A 24,966-nucleotide genomic window follows, 5' to 3' on the forward strand; every position below is an offset into this window, starting at 1 on the left:
ACCCAGAGAAATAAAGCTAGCTAGACTATGGACTGAAATCTCTAAAACTCTTCTCCTCTTCTACTGGTTCTTGTCAGATCTTTCAGTCACCGTAGCAAAAAAAAAAAAAAAAAAAAAAAAAAAAAAGCTGACTAAAACAGTCTTATGTAGAATATTGTATCCAATGAAAGCATTATACACACTCTTCTTAGGCATACATGTAACATTCTTCTGTGTGGAACACATGGTAAGTCACAAACAAGTCTTAACCAAATTAAGATTTGTATCATACCAAGTATCTTTCTTAACCACAATGAAATGAAACAAGAAATCAATAACAGAAGAAATTTTGGAAAAATCACAAGTATGTGGGAACTAAACAATATACTTGTGAACAACCAATGAGTCAAAGAATAAATCAAAATGGAAATTCAAAAATATCTTGAGACCAATGAAAATAAAAACACAGCACAGCAAAATTTATAAGATGAAGAAAATATATTCTTCAGAGATGTTTATAGTGGTAGATATCTGTGTTAAAACAGAAGAAAGGGCTCAAATAAACAACTTACATTTTCATGTCAAGGTACAAGGTATAGATACACAAACTAAACACACACTTAAAAAAGAACGAAATTATAAAGATTAGAACAGAAATAAAACAAAGGGAGAACAGAAAAAAATCAATGAATTTGTTATTTTTTGGAAAAGATGAAGAAAATTGAAAAGAAAACTAATAAAAAAGGTAAGACTCAAATAAAATAAAAACCTAAAAGAGGAGACACTGTAATGATCCCACAGAAATAAAAAAAATTATATACAGTATATAGTTATTTTCTGACAAATTAGATATCCTGTTAGTCTGTAAACATGTCAAGATGGCGCCTGGCAAATGTTAGAGTCTGTAAACAAGTCTGGATGGCGCCTGGTATTTTGCCAGAGGGAGTGGCTTGTGAGGTGGCGCCAGCAAGCCATTAAGTGTGGAGATTTCTTATTGGTTGACTGCTGTATCTATTTTATGTTAATTAGATAAGCTGTGTGGAATGTATAAATACTCCCCAGGTCCTACAATAAAGGGCTCCCACTCCTGCTGTATCAATCTACACAAGTTGCTCATCACCACCACCACCCCCGCCACCCCACCCCCAGTTATTTTGCCCAGCCAGCCGGGCTGTGGCAATATCCTTAAAGTAATAGATATAAAAATATACAAACTATCAAGACCGGAAAATGAAGAAATAGAAAATCTGAACTCAGCTTAAAGTAGTAGGGAGATTGAACCAATAATTAAAAACTCCCCAAGTCTAACCCAGGTCTAGAGCTTTCACTGGAGGCTTGCACTAAACATTTAAAGAAGTAAAACCAATTTTTCTTACACTCATCCATAAAATTGAAAAAAAAATGAACATTTCCAAACTCTTCTGAGGTAGAATTATCCTGTATCAAGACAGATGAAGACACAAGAAGAGAAAACTGAGGCCAACATCCCTGATAAACATAAGTGTAAAAATCATCAACAAAATACTAGCAAACTAACTGAACAACATATTAAAAGGATTATATAGCACAATCAAGTGGTTGCTATTTCTGGGATGTTAGAATGCTTTGACATAAAAAGTAATCAACATGATACACCACACTAACATAACCGAGGGTAAAATAAAATGGTTATCTAAATAGATGCAAAAAAAAAAAAAAACCCTTGACAACATGCAGCACCTTTTCATGATAAAACCACTCAAAAACTAGGAAAGAGTTCATCTCAAGTTAATAGAATCCACATGTGCAAGGTCCACAGCTTACATGATATTCAATAGTGAAAAACATAAGACTTTTCTGCAAAGATCAGGAACAAGGCAAGAATGCTCCCTCCCATCACTTCTGTTCAACATAGTTATGGAAGTCCTACCTGGAATAATTAAGCAAGAAAAAAAAAATAGTTATCTAAATCTGAAAGAACAAATGATATCATCCCTCTTCTCAGATGACATGATCTAATAACTAGAAAACCATAAAAAGTCTACAAAAATATTTAGAACTAATTAATGCATACCGCAAACTTGCAGGATACAAAAACCAATTGCCTTTCCAGATTATTCACTGTTAGTTATATACTAACAGTGAATAATCTGGAGAAAAAAATTAAGAAAAAGATACCATTTCAGCAGCATCAAAAAGAAGATGATACTTAGGAATAAACTTAACCAAGGAGGTGAAAGATTTCTATACTGAAAGTATAAAACATTGTCAAAAGAAATTGAAGAAGATGCAAATAAATGGAAAGACATCTGAGTTTATAGACTGGAATACTTAGTATTGTTAAAATATTCATACTCCCTAAAGTGATCTACCTACTCAATACAATCCCTATCAATGTCTCAATGGTGTTATTGAAAAAATAGAAAAATAATCCTTAGATTTGTATGGAACCAGAAAGGATACTGAACAGCCAGAGCAATCCTGAGAAGAAAAAACATTTTGAAGGCCTTACACTTCGTCTCCTCAAACCACACTATACAGGTCCCATCATCAACATAATATAGTGCTGGCATGAAGACAGCCATATAGACAAATGGAATAGAATGGATAGCTGAGGAAAGAACTCATTCAAGTAAAATCAAGTGATCTTTGACAAGGGTGCCAAGACTACATAATGGGAATTGTCTTTTCAAAACTGCTCTTAAGAAAACTGGATAGCCACATGTTAAAGAACAAAATTAGACAGTTATCCTACACCATACCCCAAAATCAACTCAAAATAAATTAAAGTCTTAAACACCTGAAACTATAAAACACTTAGGAAACAACACAGGGAAAAAAGCTTCATAACATTGATCTTGGCAATGATTTCTTGGATATAAAGCCAAAGGCACTGGCAATAAAAGCAAAAGTAGACAAGTGGGACTACATTAAACTGAAAAACTTCTGTAGAGTAAGTTAAGCAATTAGATTGAACAGACAACATGTTGAAAAGACAACCTATGGAATGGAAGAAAATATTTGCAAACCATATACCTCATTAAGGGTTAATATCTAGAATAAATAAGGAACCCTTATAACTCAACAATAATAACAAAAAAGTAAATAATCCATTTTTTTAATTGATGAAAGACTTGAATAGACATTTCTCCAAAGAAAACTTAAAAATAGCCAACAAATATATGAAATGATGCTCAACAAATGATTTTCTCTAATCATCAGGAAATGTGAATTAAAACTATAATGAGATAGTTTTCATTTTTCTTAAAGAGAGAGTGAGAGGGGAGAGAGAGAGAGAATTTTAATATTTATTTTTAGTTTTTAGCAGACACAACATCTTTGTTTGTATGTGGTGCTGAGGATGGAACCCGGGTCGCACGCATGCCAGGGGAGCGCGCTACCACTTGAGCCACATCCCCAGCCCTAGTTTTCATTTTTATATGTTTGCATGAGATTGATAAATACCAAAACCTGAAAATAACAAATGTTGGCAAGGATGTAGAGAAAATGGCATCTTTGTGCATTGTTGTTGGGAGTCTAAAACAGTGCAGCCATTATGAAAAAACAGTTTGGAGTTCCCTGAAAAAATTAAAAATAGTACTACTAAATCATCTATCAATGTTCCTTCTCTGTATTTATCAAAATAATCAATAAGACATTCTCAAAGAAGTATTTGCACTCCCATGTTTATTGAAGCATAATCAATAGTCAAGTGGAAGCAAACTAAATGTCCACAGATGGATGAATGGATAAAGAAAATGTGGTGCAGGTATCCAAAAGAATATAATTCAGTGGGAAAGGAAGGAAATCATGTCATATGTTCCAACATAAATATACCTTAAGGAAATTATGCTAAGTGATACAAGCAAGTCACTGAAGGACAAGTTCTATGTGAGTCCATCTATATGAGCCATCTAAAATTGTGAAATTCACAAAAACAGAAAGGAAAAATGTTGTTTTCCAAGGTCTAGAGAGAGAAATAAATGGGAGTTTCTATGCAATGGGCAGTGGGTACAGTGTTAGTCTTGCAGATTAAAAACATCCAGTGATTACTATATAACAATTTGTATATAGTTCACAATACTGTATTGTTCACATTAAAATCTATCGATAGGCTATGTTGTATTTTTACCACAAGTTGAAAAAAAAGAAACAGGCCAAACTAAAACAAAAACAGGCAACATATTGGATTTGTTCCTATGGCTGGGGTTTGCTGACCTTGCACCAGAATCATAGTTGGCACATGCTGATGCATTATAACTATTGCTACCTTCCTTGCGAAATTTTTCTTCTTGGCAAATAACTCTAAAGCTGACCTTTACACAGCCTTTAATTAGGTTTTAATGAAAACACATCTCACCTATTTGAATTAATGAGAATCAATCAAAACAGACTATCATATAAAACTCACAACCTCAGACTTCCCACAACAGCTCATTTCTGTTTATCATCAGAAATAAAACCAATGAAGCATTTTCTCAGATAATATATCTTCCCCTGAAATTTAAACCTATTTGAAGCACAGAGTTTAATTTGAACAACCCCCCACCCCACCATGAGATACTCTACTGGGAATCATGGAAAGATAGCAGCAGCCTGATTGGTGTGAATGATTTTATTAATTTGAAAGTCATTTAAACTAAATGACAAACTGTTAATTGATGATAATTACATAAGATTAAATTAAGACAGCACCAAATGAAAGCAAGCACTACTCTGCTCAGTATGAAAGAAACTGCTTCCTTCTTCCCTCCCTGTCACATTTCTCACTTATGGAGTCCCACTCCCAAAATTATCCTTAACCTTCAGAATTATTCAGGTATTTGCAACCAATCAGCTATGCTATCCTTCACCACTTCCAGAGGTAAAGCCCACACCTGGATATTCTGTGGTGATTCTTTAGCAACTGAAGTATATCTACTAGCAATGATTTAACTTCTTATATTTTTTCTAAGCTCTAAAATAGATAACTTCTCTTAAGTTGAAAAAAATGTTAATGTATTATATTCATAAACCACCTTATAATTTCATCAGTCACAAATTTCTACATACTTCCTTTGAGCCTCATTATACCTTTTTTAAAAATAGCAGAATAGGGCTAACTACCTGCATTCATTAATAAGAAAATGACAGCATAGGAGGATAAATGATTCGCTTAAGTTCAATAATGCTAGAAAGTGATGAAAATAAGACTAAAACAATATGGACAATGAGTCTATGCACTCATATTCATGCAGACACACACCTAGTGCTGTTGTGTTACCTCTGATCTCCATGACCCAGTTTTCTTCTCGACATGGATATAGTTTTTTTCTCAGTATGCCTTCAAGACCTGTTTAGTCATGAATACACTGCCAAGTACAGAGAAGCCTTGCTCCCCACATGCCTCAATGGAACAGAAAGATCATAAAGAGAATATTGAAGTACAAATTAATTAATGTCATGATAAAAGTCTTTTGTTAAAGCAGGTAGGAGTTATTAGTATATTAATTTACAAAATTACATTGAATCCTTACTATGTGAGTTATTTTTCTAGACTTGAGGGATATAGATATGTGGAAAATAATGGGTCCTGAGGTAAATCTTAAGGGAGAATGAAAGTTATCCAGGCAAAGGAGAACAGGTGTGAGTTCTAGGCATGGGAGAATATGCTAGTGAACAAAGAAGAATCAAGAGTGTATAGCCTCTTTGTAACCATGTGCCTACTCCAATAAGTCTGTACATATGGTTTTTCTATAATTTGACTTCCTCTTAGCCTATTTGTATGCCTTTTATTACTTTTACTTGCCTAATTGTTTGGGCTAGAATTTCTACTACTATATTGAAAAAGAGAAGTAAGAGTGACATCCTTCTCTCTTTCCTGATTTTGACTTTGGAGAAAATGCTTTCAGTTTTTCCAAATTCTGTATGATATTGGCTATGGTTTTATTGCAAGTAGTCTTTATTATGTTAAACTTGATCCCTCTTTACTAAATTTGTTGACAGCTTTTATCCTGAATGTTTTTGCATTTTATTACAGGCTCCCTTCCCTCATATATGTGATTGTTATTCTTGTCTCTATGTGTTGTACAATGTTTATTGATTTGTGCATGTTGAATTATCCTTTGATGCGTGAATAAAACCAACTTGCTTGTGTGGTATAATCTTTTTTATGTGCTGTTAAATTCAGTATACAAGTGTTTTGTTTTGTTTTGTTTTTGAGGAGTATATTCCATCTATATTAATCAGGGATATTGTTCTGCAAGTTTTGTTTTATTTTTGCTGTAGTTATGTCTATGTCTGTCTTTGCTAACAGAGTAGTTTTGTTTCCCTTCAATTTAATAGATTGATAAGAATTGACATTGGTTCTTTAAAAGTTTGGTAAAAAATCAGCAGTGAAGCTATCTGGTCTAAGACGTTCTTTGTTGGTGGACTTTTTTTCAATCTTATTAACTTGTCATTAGTCTAATCAGGTGTGTTATATCCTCTTGGTTCAATTTTGATAAGTTTTATATATCCAGGTATTTCTACCTTTCTTCTACATTTTTCAATATGCCAACAGATAGTTTCTTTCATAAAAATCCTTACAGATCTTTTGAATTTCTGTGATATTAGATACAAAATCTCCATTTTCATTTCTAATTTTATTTACTTTGTCTTCCTTTTTGGGGGGGGGGCATTAGTCTGGCTAAAGGTTTCTCAGTTTGTTTATCTTGTCAAAGAACCAACAGTGTTTTATTGATTTTCAGTATTGTTTTTTAAGTTTCTATTTCATTCATTTCTGCTTTGATTTTCTTTTTATTCTACTAATTTTGGGTTTGACTTGCTCTTGTTTTCTAAGTTCTTGAGATGCATCATCATGGGGTTTAGTTGAAATCTTTTTTATTTTTAATGTAAGCACTGATTACTGTAAATTTCCCTCTGACTACTGGTTTTTGCTGCATTTCATCAATTTTAGTATGTTTCCGTTTTAATTAGTTTCAAGGAAATCTTTAAATTTCCCTTCTCACTTCTTTGATGTTCTAGTATTCACTCCAAATTATCTTATCCAGTCCCCATGCATTTACAAAATTTGTAAAAATATCTCATTGTTGATTCTAATTTTATTTTGTTGTGGTCAAGAAAAACATAGAATATGATTTCAATTTTTTAAATTTGTTAAGAAATTATTTTGTGGCCTAATGAAGGTCAATTCTAAAGGAGATTCCATGAAAAGAATGTGTATTCTGCAGCAGCTGTTAGGTGGAATTTTTTCAATAAATGGTCAACGTAATATTGAGCAAAAATAACATTGGAGTGAACACAATACCTGATTTCAAGACATATTATAGAGACATAGTAAGCAAAAGATCATGGTGTTGGCACAAAAACAGACACGTAAATTAATGGAACAAAATAGAGATATTAGAAACAAAGTTATGCAAGTAAAGTCAATTATTTCTTTGCAAAACCACAAAAATCAATAATAAAAGGTACTGGAAAACTGAATATCCACATGCAGAAGACTCTTCACAATCTATACAAAAAAAAAATCTCAAGATGGATCAAAGACTTAAATGTAATACTTGAAACTCAGAAAATACTGGAAGAAAATAAGGGAGACTCTTAAAGATATTGGTAAAGGCAATGACTTTCCGGATAGGACCCCAAAAGCGCAGGAAGCAAAACCAAAAATTGACATATCAGATTACATCAAACTAAAATTCTTTTGTACAACAAAGTAAATAGTCAACAGAGTAAAGAGGCAACCTATAGAATGGGATAAAAGATTTGCTGACTGTTCATCTGACAGAGGGTTAATATCCAAAATATATAAGAAACTCAATACACTTAATTTTTTTAAAAAGAATATCATCCAATCACAAATGGGCAAATTTTCTGAACAGACACTTTGCAAAAGAGGAAATACAAATGGCCAACAAGTAAATTTTAAAATGTTTAGTGTCGGTAGCAACAAATGAAATGCAAATTAAAACTATAATAAAATATCATCTTGTTTCAGTTAGAAGGGCTATTATAAAAACAAATAATGAATGTGACAAGGATGTGAAGGAAAAAAAACTCTTGTGCAATGTTAATAAGAATGTAAATTATTGCTTTCATTTATGGAGGACAGTGGAGAAATTTGTCAAAACACTAAAAGTAGATCTACCATATGACCAAGATATCTCACTTCTGGATACATATCCAAAGAAAATGAAATCAGTATATCAAAGAGATACCTCCATGTCCTTGTTTATTGTGTCCTTCTTCCAATAACTAAGATATGGAATTGATCTAGATGCCTATCAACAGATGAATGGAAATGTGGTAGATATACAAAATGGAATACTATCATACTATTCAGCTGTTAATAAAAGGACTAAAAACATGTTATTTGAAACAAAATGGATGCAACTGGAGACCAGTATATTAAGTATGATAAACTAGACACTAATAGATAAATATTGCGAGTTCTCTCTCACATGTAGAAGCTAAAAATATATAATAGTGGTTACTACAGACTGAGAAGGCTGTGTGGGTGAGGATGGAAATAGGGTGGTTGGATTTGATCATTGCTCACAGTATACATGTATGGAAATATCACACTGAACTCCATTAATTTGCACAATTAATATGTGTTATATAAGACTACATATAGGGCTAGAAATCTAGTAGATAAATTCACAGATTAATAAGGACTTTGTAAACTATGCTAAAGGATATATACTTAATTCTTATTATTATAAGACACCAAATGATTTTAAGCAATAAAGTGAAGATTTCTTTCCATTCAAAAATATCAAGTCCTGCATTTTAAGACTATGTCCTCTCTTGCATTGTATAGTAATAACCCATCTCCCATTCCTTAAATCTAATATCTCTACCCATAACACTTCTGGTTTGCAATATATGGTCTCAGTTCCTACTTCCCAATCTCATTTTGTGTTCCCTTTTTATATTTGCCAAGCTAGAATTTCCCTTTTACTTGAAATCAGTTTATACATGTTTAAACTTTACGTATTTTTCTGAAATTTTTGTTCTTCATGGTGTCAGAGATAGGCCCATTTTAGAATATCTTAGCTTCCATACTGTCACAAATTTCTATATAATAAATAGACATTGTACATTTATTTTGCTATTGTATAAAGTTAAAGTGGAATTTTATGATTTTAAGTCCTTTAATAGTCTTTAGTATTATGTGATTAATTCTATAGTATTTAAATAATATCCTCCTTTCCCCAATATTTAAGAGTTCAGAGAAACTATTGTTACAGCTAAGAAAGACTTAATAAATGAGCAAGCAGGAGTGTTTATCATGTTTCTGGGATACAAATGTTCAAAGTGTCATAGTACCTACCAGAATTGAATGTGCCTAAGGAGATCCAAATTTACTTCACAGAAATCTTTAAAAACTTACTAAGAGCCTATTTTTCTCATTATGAAAAAGCTATAAAATTTATATTCATAAAAATTCAACCAATAGATATGAAACAGAAAGTAAAAGTCGTTTTGTTTAACCTATTCCAGAGATAACAGTGTGATAGCATATTTTCTGAGTTTTCAATTTTTATATATAAGCATTCACATATTTGTATACACATAAACATATCACTCATGTATGTATACATGGTGGAGTTGGGGAAATTATAAAAGTTAAATTATTGTGCTAAATAGAAATATCATTTAAATTTTGTAAGTCCCTTTCAAATTTCTCTAGAATAAATATTTTGTTAGTTGGAGCTATTTAAAATATTTAAACAAAACTGATTAAGGAATCTTCTCAAAAACTGAGTAAATTTTATTAGAGAAAGATAAATTATCCTGAAATTAAATGTAGTAGATATACACTTGAATGGCAATTTCCCTAGTATTAACATGTGAGAACTCTAAGTAAGGTTTTTTTTTCCCCTTTTAGTCTTATTTAATAAGTAAATCACAGTACTAGGTACTTTATATATGATATACCATTTCATTTAACACAACTTTTTAAAAAAGATGTCATTATCCTCATTTTATAGAAGAAAATACAAAGTTTAGTTTTGGCAAATACCTTACAAAAAATTACCCAGCTTTTAAGCAAGTGGAATAAGAAGAAATAAAGTCTTGTTGAACAGCTACCATAATGTCTATTTTTTCCTCAAAATTTTGAGGTCAGAATATGTGATTTTTTCAATCAACACTGAAGATTTATTATTTGAGTTTGATCAAAAAATGCTGTGAAATTCAAAAAGTAATAAAGCACATTGCCTAATCATTTTAGGAATTTGTGAGAAAGCAAAAGTTTAGAAGAATAATATTGGGGAAGTCATGAAGTAATTAATACTAAAGGCCACATCCCAGGAACTTTTCATACAATACATCTATTCTTGCCACCTAGTCATCCAAAGAAGTTTGTCTGTTTGTTTTGGTGCTGGTGACTGAACCCAGGGCCTCATGCATGCCTAGCACACACTCTATCACTGAGCTACACTCCAGGCCCAGAAGATATTATTTTATCTTTACTTTAAGATGAAGCAATTAAAACTTAGGAGATTAGTTTAATTGTCAGAATCAACTGTCTAATATATTGCAGAACTGAAATCAATCCAAAACTGTTTCTGCCAACAAAGAGATTACTGACTCAAATCTCTACAAAATTCAAGAAGATTAAAAAAAAAAAAAAAAGTCTGTGACTCTTGTAGATGTATCATGGTATATAGTAACAGGGTCTAAAGATTAATTTCTCCTGCAGGAGTAGGCCTGTGTCATCTGCTCATTTATGTCCTGGTTGAGACTTTTCAAATGATAAGTGAAAGAATGAATGGCAACCAAGGTGATTTCCAGTGAAAGATGGCATATTAATCACATAGGTTTTCCTTCTTTCATTCTAAAAACTCCCTAAAATAACAAAATAGAGCTTACTAAATGATGACTGGAAGATTAAGAAGAACCAGAAATGATATGAGAGCAAGAAATTTTGGAAAGCTTAAAAGCAGAATAAGTGGTAATTAAAATATTATAAGAATGAGGAAATAATCTTAAGAGAAGACTGGGAGAAACTAAGCAGCAGCACAGTTTGCACCATCATGCCCCCAAAACTCAGTAAAGTGGGATTAGGTACATGGGGAAATGGATCAGAAGTGGAGTTGAGAATTGCTTGAAAGTTGAAGAAACCAACTCCCTAGAGCTTCTCAGTCATCCCTTGGAACTGCTCTTCTTTCAGCAGAGCTGAATATAGGAGATGTTGAGCCTCTAAAATGATAAAGCAGATATACTCTGGGGCATACTAAGAAGAGTCAAGATTAAGGAATCTCACCTGGCAGAGTGGTGCAGTCAGATCAAATAGAGAATGAAGCACACAGGGAGAATTAAGTTTGCAATCAGTTTATTTTTGTCATAAGCTGAAGTATTTAAAAGTAGTCAATGATTGTCAACATTTGAAGAAATCTGCAAGCATTAAACTCATAGATATTCCAAAGGAACAGAATAAAAGCATTGTGTAGATCCAGAAGCTATATAGGAATATTAAAAGCTTAAAGAGAGAGAGAGAGAGAGAGAGAGAGAGAGAGAGAGAAGAGAGATATGAAAAAATGTCCCATTGAACAGAACCTGAATTATCATTTTGCCTTAAAATAATAAAAAATAAATTTAAAAAAATCTGAAATGAAAATATATGATAGTAGAAATTTAAAATTCAATAAAAGGAATCAGATTAGGTATAGGAAATAGACAATTTTTTAAAAAAGAAAAAATATTAGAATATTGACCCAGACCCAGAAATTTCAACATTTGAAAACATTTCAGGAAAGAACAGAGAAGATTGAGTGGAACAAATAAAGTAAAATAATTCATAAAGTAAGTCAAGAAAATCTCATAAAATTAAAAGGGCCCAATGGGTATTCAGTACAGTGCTAATGAGTGGACTCCACCTGGGTTCACGGTTGTGAAATTCAGAATACCAAGGACAAACAGATGATCCTATAAGCATCCAGAAGAAGACAAAATAGGCTACATAAGTGATTTAGAAACAGGGTGGCTTTAGACTTTCCAACAACAATGCTAGAAACTAGATGACAATGAAGCAAATTCTTCAAAATGCAGAGTGGCTCTGATAACCAACCTAGAATTCTATAACCAACCAAATTGAGCAACCATGAAATAGGAAGAGGTTTTCAAATTTGAAAGATCTCAAAAAAGAAATAAAAATCGTCACTCAAATACACTTCTCAAGAAGCTATTGAGAGGATGTTCTCCACCAAAACAAGGGATGAATTCATAAAGAGGAAGAGATGAAATTTAGAAAACAATAGATCCTCTCAAGAATGGAACCCTCAGTACAAAGGTGAATGAGACCATGACGGCAGCTTCGGACCTGGTAGAGAGACATCAGCCCAGATCAGAGCAAATGGAAAAGCTGCCAGAGAAATAAATAAACACAAATCGATAAACACTTTACTGTATTTGAACACATTAAAAGGAGAGATAGAAGGAGTTAAGAATGAATTAATGATACATAAAGGAAACTCAATGAGTGGAAAAATGAGAAAATTTATTTAAACTCCAAGAAAAATAAGACATTATATGAATTGTGAAGAGTAATTATACTATGTAATTTATTTATAAATAGTATCATATGTATTCAGTTTACAGTAATGTGACTATTTATTAAGTAATTTATTTATTTTATTTGTGTGTGTGTGTGTGTGTGTGTGTGTGTGTGTGTGAATCAAACTCACAGATGTGCACGTTAGACAAGGCTCTGGTACCAAGTGCTAACCCCAACCCCTTATTCTTTATTTAACCAAACTTATGACATAACTACATTGCAAAGCTGAATTTAGGGAAATAGGATGAATAAGAAAGAAGTAGAATGACATGGTTAGATATTTGTTTTCCATAGGAGAGAGTCAAAATATAATGGCTAAAATTTAAAAAATCAAAACTTACCCTAAGCATGTCATTCAAAAAAGTAGAGACAACAAAAGAACAGCTCAAAAAGCTCTAAGTAATTACTTCTGGGAAAGAAAGATGGAAAGGCATAAGGTGGGCAGTTTATTGCTGTTCCATAAAAATAATATAGAACTGTTGAAAAATGTGCCTTTTTTATTTAGAAAAAAACCCTTAAATTGTAGTAAATCAGTTAATACACATTTTCCATCCCAATATAATAAAATATTTGTGTGCAAAAATGCCAAGATTTGGCCTAATTGAAAAGAAAGAAACCAGAGATGAACTTCCTGAAAAAGAAAATAAAGAGAAATGTTTCTTTATCTTCAACTAAAGCAGGAGTGCTGGTTTGTTTGGATTTTTTTTTTTTTTTTTAATAAGAGCGCAGCTTTACTGGCTGAGCACTGCCTTTCCTGTGGAAGGAAAAGCTGTTGTAAGTTGAGTGCTAAAGTCAAAGAGCGGCAGACCCACGCCTGCTGTTTTCAATTAGCATGCCAGTCCCAATGGCATGTCCGGCAGACGGTGTTTTATTAGGGGTTGGTCATCTCCTCCTCCGAGCCACGTGAACAGCCTGCGGTTCTACATGCTTCCCTTGACCTTCCAGTCCCTCTGGAGTTGTGTGACCACTGGAAGCTGAAGCCACAGCTGTCTGCCACTTGACTCCCAAAGCTCAGTCTGCTCTGCAGTTTTCCCTGGGGACCGAGAGGGGAAACAAGTTGAAGGAAAGAAATGTCTCTCCCTGAAATACAATCATTCTTTTTGCGTGAGCATGTTTGAGGACTGGGACCAAAGCACAGGGGTCTGCAGAGAGGTGGAGGTGGAGGTGGCAAGCCTGTGAGTGCTCAGCAGGGCTGAAATGGGAACCTCTGCTCCGCCCAGCCAAGGTACTGAGTCTAAGTTAGAGGAGACTGGCTCTTCACAGACCCAGTATGGGACAAGGATCCTTAAAAGAGTGGCACATGAGACTGGAGAAGAGTGAGCAGATCTGGAATTCTGCCTAAAGAAGAAAAGGTTGAGGGTGATTTATAAAGGAACTCTGGAGCAGGAAATGTCATTATATTAGGAATGAGGACCAGATGTTCTCAATCTCATCTGAGTACAGAGTAGAAAGAAAGAACGACTTTATAGAAAAAGGCAGAACTTCATGACTGTTGTTAAACACTGAAATGGGGTGCTCATGGAGGTTGTGGAATTCTCCATAAAAATGAGACCTTTGTCTTATATGGGCATCTGTGTATACCTTTGCGGGAAGTATAAAGGGTTCAAGGAACAAGGTCTGAGGGCTTCCTTTCTGAGTATTTTCTGTGTCACAACAGAGCCTTTTGGTTAAATAAGGAGAAAAGCCCCTTGAAAGCCCCATCTATAGTAATCTCAGGGCCCATAGTTATATGGACCTAAATGAAGGATAAAAATTTTAATTTTTTACATTTTTTTTCTTCTGTTCTTCTATTCCAGTTTCTTGCACATGTTTATAACCATGTCAATTACAGTGATACCGAGGATGACAATCCTTCCTTTCCACCCTTTCACTCATGGCTTTTTTCTTTTTTATGTGTTAGAGACTGAAAAACTTATCACTAAGATAAATTATCTTTGTAACTTACTCCTTTGAGATGGATTAAAATTCTCTTTTGATACTCTTAAGATATTTAATGACAGCCTATAGAGTCATTAATGTTTTATTTTTTATTTTTTTGAGAAAATGAGAGAGAGAGAGAATTTTTTAATATTTATTTTTCAGTTTTCGGTGGACACAACATCTTTATTTTTTTATGTGGTCCTGAGGATGGAACCCTGCACCCCGCTCATGCCAGGTGAGTGCGTTACCACTTGAGCCACATCCCCAGCGCTCGTTTATGTTTTAAATTAAAAATTTTCCTTTATTTTTCTTAAATGTTGTAAGAGCAAGATCTAAATGTATTTTTTCGCTTTTCTATATGTTCTAAAGTTAATTTTACCTGCAAGTCTTACAAAATATCAGTTCACCTTTAAGATGGAAATACCCAAGAGACCTAGAAATGTTCTCTCACAAAAATTTTAACAAACCAACCAGTAATGGATTACTTGATCATTTGGAATTTATTGTAGTCTATAGTTATAATAAATAGTTTTCAACTTATATGTTCTATGCTTCAAATCAAAGCTAACATTTTAACTAGTATAGTGACCATGAAAAAAAGGCTGATGGCTAATTACTACTGGTTTATTCTACTGTTTGCTGAATAATGAGTTCAGTTACTATGATAGTCATGTATTTTGATCAATTAAACTCATCTGTGCATCTTTTAATTAACTAAATTATAGTTATGTCAATAAGCTCATATAATTTTAATGATTTTAATGTAATTTGGCAAAGAAATATTATTGAAAGTAAAATTTAAAAATCTACAAATGTTGAAACTAAACTGAGACATGTAAATTTTATGTAACTATCTTCTTCATGTCATGGCTAAACTTTCTTAATGGAATGATATTTTTCCTGGTGCTCATCTTTAATATGGTGAGACCAACACAGAATCATTTCATTTACCAATGTTTTAAAAATACAAACATAAATCAGCAAAGTTGAAATGGAAGGATCTTAAAATCTGTTTTATCCATTCTGCTACTTCTAGTAATCCCTGAACTTCTAGAGGACCATGAATTTAAAGCTGTCTTATAAGATGCCTGGGTCTTCTGTTGGCTAACAGGCAGAAAGAGGAATGAGAAGGTGTGGTCAGAGGAAGGCACGTGAACAACTATGATGACTATATTTGTGTCTCAGGATCACTAGGGTTAAAGAATCATGTATACTAACTTGCTACTCAGAGTATCATAAACTATGCTGCCTCCAAAATACATAAGCAGTCCCCAAAGCCACAAGAATTAGCACTGAGAGCCCTTTTAAAAAGATATCACAGTGTTTGCTGCAGAATGGGTTCAAATGCTTGGGTGTATGAATTAGTAATTTCATGTATATGTGTATATATATACATATATATGTATATATAGTATTTTTTTATCAGGCTGATGACAATCCAAGGTAAGGATGGTTATGGTTATTTTGGCACCAAGTACATATATTTACCTTCAAGTTTTGTCAGGCAAAATTGTAATGAGATCAAACTTTCAGAAACCCAGTTTCTGTTCAGAATGAGCTCTGTATTAGTGTAATTAATATTTTTACTCGTAAAAAAACTGTCTTTTTGTGCATCCTGTAGTAGGTACAGTGTACCAAATAACTATGTTGGAGGGGAAAAATCTTGGAAAAAAAGAGTTGACTGATGATAAATTCAGTGAGAAGGATGGATGGATGGAAAGAAAGATGGAGAAAAGAAGATGACTTCAAAGTTCTTGGCTTGAGAAACTAGCTGGGATACATTGTCTCTGACTGTTGTCCAAAATTGGAGTGGAAAATCAGTGTGAGGAAGAAGCAATGAGTTTTGTTTATAACTGTAGTATTTTAGATGATAACATGGCTTCTCCCCTCAAAATAATGTTCTCTAAGGAAGTAAATTAGTACAAAGTCAGGATTAAACCACAGGTGAGAGGAGAACATTTAGGTCAGAAATATCAGCACGAGATTGGAGTGGAAGCTTTCATGGGCTACATCTAACCAAGATGTTCTGTTTCTAACATTGGGAGACTGGACAAGTGGTCATAAGCATATTTTTGAAAAAAATAAGAGGCAGAGATAAGAAAAATGGAAAGGATAAGGAAATACAGGAATAGAGAAGCTTTATTTCTGGAATTTTGCTGTATTTTTGAATTTGCATGACTCTCCACATAAAATTTACCTAAAATTATCTTACAAAAAAGGATGGATGCAATTATATTCTATCTGAAAACATAATGGTACAAACTAATAAAAATACAAAAATTTTAAGATATTATTATATCCCCTCTGAAAAGAGCATAGCAAAAATTCAGGGAAGAGATGTTCTAAACTATGCAGAAATATACATTTGTGATTAACCCGTATGAAACCAGGACTAATTTATGGTGATTGGACTTGGAAAGTTCCCCAATGATTTTTAAATTTTATTTCCTAAGAACTAGAGCTAAAAATAGAAACAGAGTTACTCTCGAAATTTTATCAAATGTGATTTTTATCAAAGTTTCCACTGACTTAGGTTTAGTTTAAGAAGAAAACAATTCTGTGGCCAGGTTAATCCTCTAAATACAATATGTAGACCTGACTATTTAACTTCCTCTCATCCTCTTTTAAACCATCCGTATTTAGTTTCTAAGTTTCCCAGGTAGGTTTAACTTGTACCTTTCATTTTGTTTGGATAATTTCATTTGACATCTTTCAATCACTTTTCACTCTTTTAGCTGTTTTTAAATAAATAGCACAAAAATATTCATTATAAAATGTGAAACAATGTGAAGTTTTCCTTGAGTATGATATTAAATTTTTGACATGTTCTCAGTGGCTTTTATGCCATTTGACAGTCCAGAGGTGAATTTTTGGCTGATCAGACTGGTACATTCTGATGGGAATCATGTGCTGCTTGGTTTCTAAGACTTTTGACCCTAAAATCAGTAAAGTTGGATTTTTTTAAGGTTCTGTTTTCTTAGATCTGAAATACAAATCCATATTTACAAGTTTTGAAGATTTGTCTGGGTGTGTTTCATGGTATTAATATATTCATATACATAATTAACCTACTGTATTTCACAAGTAGAGAGAGCTTTAAGCTAATTTGAGTTGGCATTTGAATTTTCCCCATGTTTCATGTGCAATTCCATCAGTGGCCTCATGATTGGTGCCTCCATCAAGGGACAATGATATACTCAAGATCTGTCTCAGAGCTGGAAGTACAGATTGGGAAATTAGAGTCACCTGTTTATTTTCTGGAAATTGGTTAATACTAATTTGTGAAGGCAGACAGCGAGACAGTATATTTGTGAACTTTAAAATTTTCTACACATGATCAAAAAGTCCATCTTTTGTAAGACATTTACTGTCTGAAATTAAAAGTAAACAGTGGACACTTTTAAGCCACAAAAGTGCCTCCCACCCTCAACTATGTAACTGCTGTCCCTGTTGGAGGTGAAGGACAGCTCTTCTGCTTTATTAGTTTTGTGGAGGAATCCCAATACTGATAATCTCAGCCCCCTCCATGCCTTCATTTATTTCTCTTCAAAAAGACAAAAGATTCAATGTGACGAGTAAATCTGGAAGAAACAAAGTAATTTTCTTTCTTTGGCCATTCTCTTTTTGTAAGAAGATATCCAATGGCCTATTATTGCTTTGTGCCTAGATAGATAAGTTTGTCCAATTCTGAGAATCGATTTTAGGAGGTTCAATTTGTCCACATATTTAAGCCACATAAGCTTTATTATGAATTATTTTCTTTTCCATCTGTTACACTCTTGAATCCTACTTAGTGTAGTCATCAATCAGAGTAGAGAGAGATTCTTTATGAGTCCCTTCAACTCTGCCCCTTACTTTCTGACAACTAGCCTTTTATTTATGGTTTTCATACAACAAATCTTTGTGAGGCTTCTGCAACATGTAGGGTACTATTTGAGGGCTTGGTTGGGGTAAAAGTGTGGGCTCAGTTCCAGCTCTAATTTAGTTCTGTTTTATGTCTAACCAGTTGAGTGGGTCAGCACTCAACCCAGGCAAAGCCACCATATTTTTTTGTGAAGCTGGAGGAATTAGTTGATAAATAGAAGGAAGTCAGAACTCTGATTCTCAGTATCTTAATTTTATCTCACTCCATTCAGAATGGCAATTATCAAGAGTACAAGCAATAGTAAGTATTGTCAAGGATGTGGAGAAAAAAGGTACACTCGTGCATTGCTGATGGGACTGCAAATTGGTGCAACCACTTTAGAAAACAGTATGGAGATTCCTCAGAAAACTTGGAATAAAACCACCATTTGACCCAGCTATCCCACTCCTCAGTTTATACCAAAGGACTTTAAATCAGTATACTTCAGTGACACAGCAACATCAATGTTTATAGCAACTCAATTCACAATAGCTAAACTATGCAACCAAACTAGATGCCCTTCAACAGATAAATGAATAAATATAATGTGGTACATATACACAATGAAATATTACTTAGCTCTAAAGAAGAATGAAATTATAGCATTTGCAGGTAAATGGATGGAACTAGAGAACATCATGCTAAGTGAAATAAGCCAATTACAAAAAAAACAAGGCCAAATATTTTCTTTGATAAGTGGAGGCTGATCCATAATGGGGGTGGGGGAGTAGAAAAAAATGAAGGAACTTTTGATTGTACAGAGTCAAGAGAGGGGAGGGGTGGGGCTGTGGGGATGGGAAAGACAGTAGAATGAGACAGACATTATTACCCTATATACATATATGATTACACTACTGGTGTGACTCTGCACCATGTTTAGCCAGAGGAATAAGAAGCTGTGCTCCATTTGTGCATAATGTGTCCAAATGCATTCTACTGTGATGTATAACTAATTAGAACAACAACAACAAAAAAAAGAAGTAGAAGGGAGGCCAGTAGAATAAAGGAAGGGGATCTAGGGGGAGAAGAAGGAAAGGGGAGTTACTGGGGAATGAAATTGATCAAATTACACTGTTTCATTGTGTGCACATATAAATATAATAAATACCACCCTCCAAGAAAAAAGAAATTCTTTCCTTCTCTCTCTCTTTTTTTTTTTTTGTGGAGCTGGGGTTGAACCCAGGGCCTTGTGCATACCAGGCAAGCACTCTACTGACTGAGCTATATCCCCAGCCCAGAAATTCCTTTCTTCTCAAGGCTGAATCATATTCTATTTTATGTGTGTATTACATTTGATTTATCTACTCACCCATCAATGTACAGTTGGGATGCTTTACCTTTTGTTTATAATAAATAATACTTCTATGACAAAAAAAAAGAAGTAAAAATTTATCTGGGTCATGGTTTTAGTCCATGGTAGGCCTGCTCCATTACTTTGAGACTTAAGGCAAAAAATCATGGGGGGAGGACATGGAAGAGGAATATTGCTCATCTCAAAGCAAGAGAGAGAGAGAGAGAGAGAGAGAGAGAGCCAGAAACAAGATATACCATTCCAGGGAATATCCTCAGTGACCTACATCCTCCAACTAGGCCCTACCTCCTACAGTTTCTACCACCTCCCAATAATGCCATCAAATGTGAATCCGTTGGGGCTGGGGATGTGGCTCAAGCGATAGTGCGCTCACCTGGCATGCGTGTGGCCCGGGTTCAATCCTCAGCACCACATACCAACAAAGATGTTGTATCCGCCGAAAACTTAAAAAAATAAATAAATAAATTCTCTCTCTCTCTCTCTCTAAAAAAAAAAAAAAATGTGAATCCTGTGATAGATTAATTCACTGATGAGGTCAAAACCATTATGATCCAGTCACTTTCCCAAATCTCCACCCTGAATATTGCTGCAGTAGGGAATAAGCCCTTAACACGTGAGCCTTGGGGGACATGCCAGATCCAAATCATACCACCATGTAATTAATAATGAATTCATACCTCCTTTACAACTCCTTCACCAAAATGGTTGTCTTTGCTACTTCACAGGGCTTCCTTGGACAGTCTTCCAGAACCAGGGAGAATAAATAAAAAGAGAATAGGTGGATCCAGAGACTCTTCTTATATTAGCCCCAGAATTGTATAGAAAGAACATCTTTGGAGAATGTATTATTAACTCAGCTGGGGAAAAGGTGTGGAGACATTTCTCAAACCCACCCAGTGTTCTTTCCACCTGGAACCTATATCATTATTTTGCCTGAGAGACCAGCCTGTTTCCTCTTTTATTCCTAATCTACTGCTCTGCCAGGGTCTATACAGGCCTGTCACCTTAATAAGCTGGATAATGTCTGCATCCTGAGATAGATTTTTGCTTTCTCAAAGATACTCTATTCCAAGAATTATAATGCCTTTTTATTAGTTTTTGAACAGTAAATGTATGTACTATTCATAGAGCATGCCAAAATAGTTTAAAAATGACACTATGGAAAATCATTAGCCAAGCACTTTGCAACTTTTTAAGACAGAATTTAAATGCAGTTTCAGGCACTCTCATAAAAACAATCTTTATCTTTTTCTGACTGTGACTGATTTTGACTCTGCTAGGAAAATCTCAGGGTGGAAATTTCCTGAGCTGACAGCAGGTCACACTAAATTAGAGCCATCACTCTTGGGGGGAGGCAGGAGTTAAAGAATAGAACTGGATTTATTTCTCATTAGCTATACATCCATGAAAGCATTGACCAGTAACTTTCTAATTTCCCAGTTTTAAAAATAGTGGATTAGATCTTCCATTCAGCTTCTCCTGGCAGGATGGGAACAAATAGATAACTCACAGTGAAGGTTTCTCACAGTACAGTTCAGAAAACTTTTTTTTTTTCCAAGAGAAGATCTTTTCCTTTTATTTCTTTTCCAAGTTTATATTATTTTTCCATGGCACGTGATTGGAATATAAAAACCAGATACACTATACTCTGTAAATGGATGTCTAACATGGAAACCTGATTGAGGGGTACACAGACTTTCACCAGAAGGAGTGATTCATGCAGACTAAACCACGGCTCATGCATGCCCAACCTTCATCTCTCAAATGTTCTTTAGGAAAAATAGACTATTCCTCTGCCTCTAGATAGCTTTTATTTCCTAGTCACATTAATGGACACCCTAAATACTAAAATTTTAGTATGGGTAGATAACTATGAATTTAATCCAGTGTTTGAGAGATTTCCAGGAACTGAAGGCAAAGGGAACATTGGTTTCTATTAATGACTTTCATCCTCTCTCAACTTTTAAAAAGAGAGGTTTTTTTCTTGTGTGTCTATCCTGACATCACTCTTAACTTTGTTTTTTCTTATCTCTTCTTTTGGCATGTATTTTGTTCCCCAAATCCAAGGTAACTCTATAATCAGTTATAGTGACTAGAACAAACTATACAGAAGTTTAATGCATTGTAGCCCAAAGTATTTGCTTTTCCTTCCATGTGTCTGTGGTTTGTCTAGGGTGATTGCTGCAGGCTGAAGGTGGGCTGTGCTTGGTCCCAGGCTTATATTGTTTCAAGTGGACTCTGTATGAATACACATACTCCTAAGTCCAGGAGCTACACAAAGCACATTCTCAAGGTGACTTAGAGGAATTCATGAAAGTAAGCACAAATCTATGATTCCTCTTAAGACCTAGAGGCCTGTTTAGTTCTCTTTTCAATTTGAATCAACAACAGAATATGACTACAAATAGATAATTATTTTTACTGATATATTTATTAATAGAAAGCTGTTACCTCAAATAAAGGAGGCAATTATCCTAATTTGTTTTTGACAAGTCAGTGTGAAATACTACATTGTTTATGTCATCAACTTTTAACAATTTAAGAAAACTATTAAAAATTTGAACTATACACAGAAAAAAGACATTCAAAAGGATGACTTAATTGGAAACTTGTTTATATGAAGAAAAATTGAAAAAAAAATAAAAGGTTTTTATCTTAAATAATAGAGATAATGATTATGTAATGTTTCTTAATAAGTTTTTAAAAGATTACTGCAGTCCGGTTATTATCTTTGCTATTATTGAGGCCAAAATTTGGAACAAAACCAGAATCAATTGTCTTTTGTATAGGTGTAACTATTATTACTGATGGTTTAACAAAGAAATAGATACCTATATACTTGATATCTCTTTTCCAGGAAATACTCAGGAAAAGTTGGATGGTATTCAAGCTTATTTGCAAATTAAAATGTTAGGGTATAATTCTATGCTCTAACGTTTCCAAAGAAATATGCATATGTTTTTACCCTTTCATTGACTTATTCATTTTCTTTTTAGTTCAGCAAGCATTTTTTATTATAGCAAAAATGGAGAAAAAACAAAACCTTCATGAACCTTACATTCTAGTGAAGAAAAATGATGATAAATTTGTCAACAATTTCAGATTGTGATGAGTTCTATTAAGAAAATAAGTGTTAGGCTGGGAATATAGCTCAGCAGCAGAGTGCTAACCTAGTATGCTTGAGATACTGGGTTCAATCCCCAGCACCACCACACACACAGGAAAATTTAAAATGATTCGTTTCAAGAATGTTAAAAGTATAAGTTTTGTTTTTGCCTTTCTATCTCCAACTTCATCGATTTCCATTATCCTTAATTCCCATGGTCAAAATCAAATATTGAAGTCATGATATGGTATAGCAAAGAAAGATATATAAATATGTACTAGACAAATCTGGTTTCCTTCTTAACTTGGCCATTTACTAGGTATGTGATCTTAAATAACTTAGCCAGTTTAACCCTCACTTTTTGCTATAGTTTGGATGATAAAGGTCCCCCAAGGGTCAAAGCTTGGTTTCCAGAATGGTAGTGTTGTGAGGGGATATGGATCTTCAAGAAGTAGGGCTTCATGGGAGCTACTTGGGTCACTGTTCTGACCTCAACCTGTCATCTTTCCTTCTGCTTCTCACCTTGAGATATTAACACTTACTTCAGCATATGCTTACATCATTATGGGCCATTTTCTCCAGAGACCATTTTCATATTAGGAACTGATCAATTTTGGACATAAACCTCCAGAACCATGAGCCAAAATAAATCCTTTCTTCTTAATTATGCTGTTTCAGGTATTTTGTTATAGTAAGAAGAAGTTGACTAATGAATTTTCTGTATACAATGTGGGAAAACTGATACCAGTCAGACAAGGATAAAATGAGATGACATGTGAGATAGCTACCTTTGTTGATAGCTATTTTACTGTAGTTCTCCCCAACCCCATGTCCCTCCATCTTTCCCTTCTCCTGCCTCTTTCGGTCAACAGAAGGCTGACCCCCCAGGGAGCACATCTCCTGTTTTCCCTTATTGGTTAACATTCACTTCAACTTAGTTAAGGAATCACTCACAAAAGATTGGGATATGTGAGGACAGAGGTCAGAGTATTTGTTCCCTGATGAGTACATGCCTTGGCAGGTGTATTAGTAATTGCTCCAACCTTTCAAAACCAAGCCTTCCACAAGGCAGCCTCCTCTTTATAATTCTAGTTCTCTTTGGGCTCTTCTGGATCAAAAGGTCACTCTTTTGGAAGAGGTATGCATTCCTACTGACCTTTGTCTATGGATGACTTACTATCCTGACACCCTATACACATATTCATAAGTAATCCATTATTAAAGCTTCTTTGTTTAAACCATCTGAGGAAAATTCTGTTTCCCATAGGGATTCTGATTGATAAAGTACTTAATACCAGGAATCACACAAAGTAGATCCTCAATTTGGTATTCTGAGACTGTGTTTGTTAAATTATTTGATAAATACATGTTCTTCTTCAAAGAAAATGGTGTACCATGATGTCAGAATTACTCACATATTACCAGTGTCCACATGGCACAGAAGGCCAGATATCATAAATTTTGCATTTGGTTTCTATGGCAATATAGGAATTTAAAAGACTGTAGGAGTCGAGTTGGGATTGTGGCTCAGTGGTAAAATGCTTGCCTAGATGTCTGATGTACTGGTTTTAATTCTCAGCACCACATATAAATAAAATAAATATTCATTGACTTTTAAACAATATAAAAAAAGTTTAACTTTAAAAAAAAAAGACTGTAGGCGTCACTGTTTATGACTATTCTGGAGAACTTAACCTAAAGAACTCAAAAAATTAGACAATAAGATAACAAATAACCCAATCAACAAATGGGCCAAGGACCTAAACAGACACTTCTCAGAGGAGGACATACAATCAATCAACAGGTATATGGAAAAATGCTCACCATCTCTAGCAGTCAGAGAAATGCAAATCAAAACCACCCTAAGATACCATCTCACTCCAGTAAGATTGGCAGCCATTATGAAGTCAAACAACAACAAGTGCTGGTGAGGATGTGGGGAAAAGGGTACACTTATACATTGTTGGTAGGACTGCAAATTGGTGCAGCCAATTTGGAAAGCAGTATGGAGATTTCTTGGAAAGCTGGGAATGGAACCACCATTTGACCCAGCTATTCCCCTTCTGGGTCTATTCCCTAAAGACCTAAAAAGAGCATGCTACAGGGACACTGCTACATCGGTGTTCATAGCAGCACAATTCACAATAGCAAGACTGTGGAACCAACCTAGATGCCCTTCAGTAGACGAATGGATAAAAATATGTGGCATTTATACACAA

At 34.2% G+C, this 24,966-nt stretch overlaps 1 long non-coding RNA gene across 1 annotated transcript in view; it reads left to right on the top strand.

Moving 5' to 3' along the window:
* LOC120889128 (uncharacterized) overlaps positions 1-24,966 on the top strand; it is a 92,673-nt gene that overhangs the window by 35,946 nt on the left and 31,761 nt on the right. The window contains exon 2 of the long non-coding RNA XR_013424588.1: positions 14,588-14,660. This is a non-coding gene — a long non-coding RNA (uncharacterized LOC120889128). The remainder of the gene's footprint in view (positions 1-14,587; positions 14,661-24,966) is intronic.

The sequence above is a fragment of the Ictidomys tridecemlineatus genome, chromosome 8 (assembly GCF_052094955.1).
Source record: "Ictidomys tridecemlineatus isolate mIctTri1 chromosome 8, mIctTri1.hap1, whole genome shotgun sequence".
In the NCBI taxonomy this organism is placed as follows: Eukaryota; Metazoa; Chordata; class Mammalia; order Rodentia; family Sciuridae; genus Ictidomys; species Ictidomys tridecemlineatus.